The sequence below is a fragment of the Chrysochloris asiatica genome, unplaced genomic scaffold (genome assembly GCF_000296735.1).
Source record: "Chrysochloris asiatica unplaced genomic scaffold, ChrAsi1.0 scaffold00076, whole genome shotgun sequence".
Taxonomy (NCBI): domain Eukaryota; kingdom Metazoa; phylum Chordata; class Mammalia; order Afrosoricida; family Chrysochloridae; genus Chrysochloris; species Chrysochloris asiatica.
The window spans coordinates 5329001-5334100 of NW_006408594.1; positions in this window are offsets into that span (position 1 = coordinate 5329001).

Here is a 5100-nt window from a genome sequence, read left to right on the forward strand (position 1 = left end):
AACCAAGAAAGTACAGCTTGCAAGTTCTAAGAGAGGAAGCAGAAGCCTGTCCTAGTGACAGGAAATGCCAAGCCTGAATATGAGTTGTAGAATCTGAGATTCTAGTCCTTACTTGGGCGCTGGGACCAGGCTGCAGGTTCGGCTATTGGCAGGGAGTCAAATCTGAGCTCCCAATGTGAAGCCGGATGTCAGAACTGATTAGAAGAACAGAATTTCTTAGCTGCCAGCCCGGCATTACTGCAGAAGTTGAGAGACTCTCCCAGGCCATGCATGGAAGAAGGAACATGCACAACCCATCCGAGCCTTAAACATGAAACATGGATGGGTGTGAGACCCAGATATAAGCTGCCCACATGGTGCTGAAATCCCAAGCTTAAGTGTTACATAAAAATAGTTTGGAGTCAGCTAGTCTGCAAGGAGAGAAAAACTGCCCCATGATCTCATACAACAAAATTATACAAAACATGTAAGGAACTCCTACACATGAAGGACACTGTACAGACTCGGTACAAGGGAGAATTCACACCCAAAGAGCTAGAAATAATAGAGATGATTAATCTGACCCAGTTGCTGGCGTCTCCCTGTTTCTAGTCTACAGGATAAAGATTAAATGAGCAACGAAAGGGCAGGCTTAAGTGTGTTAGATGTGGCAGGGGTCTGTAAGTACCAAGATGTCTGCAAGCACCAAGCTGAAGGAAGAGGCTTAGAGGTGATCAGGAACCAGCAAAGCAATTAGCATGTGTATCATATGTGTATGATTGTTGTTGTTTTTAAGAGCCGTCTAGTCGGTTCTGACTCATAGCAACCCTGCATATAGTTTCCAAGGAGCGATTGGTGGGTCTGAACCACTGACCTTGTGGCTAGCAGTCCAGTGCTTATCCTACAGAGCAACACGAGGACTCCATGTGTATAATTGAAAGCATGAATTTGTGCACATAAACATGAATCTAAACGCATATGACTATGTGTAGACAAGTGTGAGTCTATGTGTGATTGTGTCTGTAAAGGTGCCTAGGATGTGACTGGTGGTGACAGTATACAGAGGACCTGTAGAGGTTTGTGTACAAGTGAGAGCACATCAGGGCCGGCGTCATACATGTGTAACACATGATCTGGACAATGTGGACAAGCTCTTTGTCTCCTTTCATCTTTTCTTTGTGGCTGTTGTTAAGTGCTTCGTAGCTATCCTGTGCAGCAAATGTGGGGGAACTTTTTTTCTGCCAAAATTTATAACATCATTCACAAGCCATACAAAATTATCAACGTAAAAATTGGTCAAACATTTAATTAACTCATCCCTAATGTAATGAGGAGTCCTGGTGTGGCACTCTCAGTTAATGCACCAGACTGCAAAGCTGTTTGAACTGCAAGGTTGGCAGTTCAAGCTCACCGGCTGCTCCTTGGAAACCTTATACAGGGTCACTATGGGTCAGAACTAACTTGACTGCACTTATCAACAACAATGGCTAGGAGCTCTCGTAATGTAGTGGTTACAAATCAGGCTGCTAACCTCAGGGTCAGCAGTTCAAAACTACCAGCTGTTTCATGGGAGAAAGATGAGATTTTCTGCTCCTGTAAAGATTCATAGCCTCGGAAACCCTATAGAGGGTCGCTATGACTTGGAACTGACTCCACGGCACATAGCAACAACAACAATAATGTGATGGCTGGAACTGTGGTTGCCTTGGCAGAGCCAGACCAAACAAGTGCAGCCAGAGTGCTCCTTGGAGGCCAGAATGGCCAAACTTCATCTCTTATACTTCAGACATATTGTCAGGAGGGACCAGTCGCTGGAGAAGGATATCATGTTTGATATGGTGGAGGGTCAGAGAAAAAGAGGAAGACACCCAGCAAGATGGATTGGCAAAGTGGCAGCATCAATGGTCAAGCGTGGCAACAATAGTGAGGTTGACCCAGGACTGGGCAGTGTTTCATTCTGTTGTGCATAGGGTCGCTATGAGTTGGTACCAACTAGATGGCACCTAACAACAACAACATATCACCCATGGATCAGACGTTCCCCACCCCTAGTGTACAGTGTTTTTGACGCTATTAATCTTTATGAGAGTAGAAAGCCTCATCTTTCTCCAGAGGAGCAGCTAGTGGATTTGAACTGCTGACCTTTTGGTTAACAGCCCAATGCATAACCCACTAAGCCACTAGGGCTCTGATACCACCAGTACTAATTGCTGTCCCGTCAAGTTTGACTCGTGGTGAACCCATGTGTGTCAGAGTAGAATTGTGCTCCATGAGGTTTAAAACAGCAGATTTTTTCAGAAGTAAATCACCAGGCCCTTCTACTGAGGTATCTTTGCTTGGGCTTGAACTTCCAAACTTCCTGTTAGCAGCCAAACATGATAACTGTTGTTGTTATCATTCAGGGACTATCTGTAAAATTCTCATTGTTGTTGTTAAGTGCCATCCAGTCAGTTCCGACTCATAGAGATCCTGTCTAGGGTTTCCGAGGAGTGGTTGGTGACTTTGAACTGCTGACCTTATGATTCAAACCAACCTTGAGGTCGAGTGCTTATCCTTTGGCATCACAACTCCTGGTGTGTTGTTGTAGGATCGGCACTGGGCTGAGAACCACAGAGTCGACAGTTCAAACTCACCAGCTGCTTTTCGTAAACCTTATACAGGGTTATTATGAGTCGAAACTGACTCGAGGGCAGTTAACAACAACAAAAACAATGTTGTTGTAATAAGAATTAATGAGAAAGTATATGAAAGGTGCCTAGGCATTTGGGAATTTCTTGTTCTGATTCTTTTTTATAGTTTTTAGTGAGAGAGAGAGAATGTGGCAGATTGTGTGTGCACAGGTTCACGTACACTAAGCCTCTTTAGGTCTCTGCAGGTCTTACCTTCCCAGCCTCCTGTGGCCCTGACTCCATCACAGAGAGCCACATCTGCATCAGGAAAAGCAGGGTATCCATGGAGAGGCCCAGGTCCTGGGAAGAGGTGAGGGGGTGGGCAGCTTTCTGCTTCCCTGCTCCTTCTCTCCCTGCCTAGGGTTCTGCTGAATACGGGTATTTCTCTGGCTCCACAGACACAAAACACTGAGGCTAATTTTATGCCGGAGCTCTGAGAAGGTGTAATTTGAGGCCAGACACTCTGTCAGCAGTGGGCTCCCAGCCTGAGGCTGCTGGGGCTGCCAGAGCTTCTGGTCTTCCCCCCACCCTCCAGGTGGGAAGAACAGGCTGAGAAATAGCCTGGAAAAGGAGCCAAAGACTTCCCACATTCAGAAGGGATTTGAGGCTTCCTAGGTGGAAACAAAAAAATGCTTAAAGGGACCTCTCCAATGAGCAGACCTGATTCTCCACTGCCTGGAAGGACACAAAAACCTCCCAACAATCTGAATTGGTATTGCCAAGGCCTTGCATATATTTTAGTCATAGAAGAAAACACCTGGGACCCTCACTTTGAGAGTTTGCACAAACCTAACAACCTAGAAATTTGAAGCAGCAAATTAGAAGGAAGAAGAAGATGGCTAGGAGATGTCAAAAGCACTGTTCAGTGACAACCTTAAACAATGAAGAAGATTTTGAGAAAAAGACTCAAACTCTCTCCCAAACAAATGCTGTTCAGAGAAGGAGCACCATGCCTTACTCAAATTCACCAATGTCCCTTCATAGCCACATCTCCAGGAAAAAGCTTTCATGTTCTCAGACCACACTGAAGGATCCCCGGAGCCTGAATGAGGAATGGGTGTCATAGGCACAGCCTGCAGAGCAGTTCTGGAACTTTTCTTATTCAGGCAAGGAGGCATAAAAGATAAGATAGCATCTGCTGTCTTAGGAAGGGCCTGGGCTGTGGCTAGGAGCTCTGGCTGCAGACATGGAGAACCATGGGTGGAAGATAGGTCTAGGGGTGGGGTGGGCACCTTCTGTGGACCAGGAGATGTCTCTGGAGTTTGTTGTGGAAACTTGGCACAAGGCAGCTGCCTGAGTCAGTGGATCTCCTTAGGTGGGGAAGGAAAATCCCAGAGCAGGCTAAGCGAGATGTCTGGGATTCCCTCACCCACTGAATTCCCCAATCCTGACCCACATGTGTCTCCCTTATAATTTATGAGGGGAGCTTCACTAGGCCTCCTCCCCAAGCCATAAATAGCCACCCCTGGCAGTCCCCTAAGAGTGAGCCATTCTTGATGGCAGGGAGGATGTGTCTGAGGCATTAGATGGCAAGTTCTCTGAGGGCAGAAGGGTCTGCCCTTCCCATAAAACCTGGCTCACAGCAAAGGTGGGTCTAGAACTCAGGGGCCCTGGCTCTGCCACAGACTAGCTGTGTGATCTTGAGGAAGTCGCTTAACCTCTCTGACCAATGGACTGCTCCCCCTGACACTATCAGAAGGGGTGACACCAAAAATGACCCCAAGGTCCTAAGTAGTGGTAGGTGGGCTGATGCCACAGGTGGAGAGGCTACTAAGGCTTTGATGTCACTAGGGTTATGACTCGTCAGCACCTGACCCCATCTCACCACACCTCACCAGTGACAGGCCAATGCACCTGCCATTGGATGGTGAGGAGGGTCTCCACATTAGCCAATGAGAGAGGGGAGGCGATGTGGGGAGCTGCCAGGGTTGGGGGTAGGAAGTGTCACATTGAGGTACCTCACTGAGGGACACCACTGTTGATAACCATCAGTTTCCCTGTTGTTTTTATAATAAGCTACTAACATTTTCCTCATAAAATTGCTAATACATTAATGGAGAACAAACAATATGGCAGAGAGGGTGGAAGTGCAGTGAGGAGCTCTCTCAGCAACAACACAGAATACTGGACGAAGCAGCTCAGGGGATGCTGCCAGAACTCTGAACCACACATAAAGGAACATTTAGAAGTTGGAAGGCTTACAGCTAGGGGAATTGGTAGCAGAAGCAAGAAATACATTGCTTCTTAATTCAGGATGCTCAGCTGCTCCCGGAGCCGCCATCTTGGGAGAGACCAAAAGTTGGGGGAGGATCAGAGAAGTCATGGACTCCTGACAGAACCGTGGAGATAAAGGTGTGGACATTCTTTTTTTTTTTTTCATTTGTTCATAGTCTCTTGCTGTCTGTGCACCTCCATTCTGATGACTAGAGGGGGTGTCTGAGCGACTGGACAC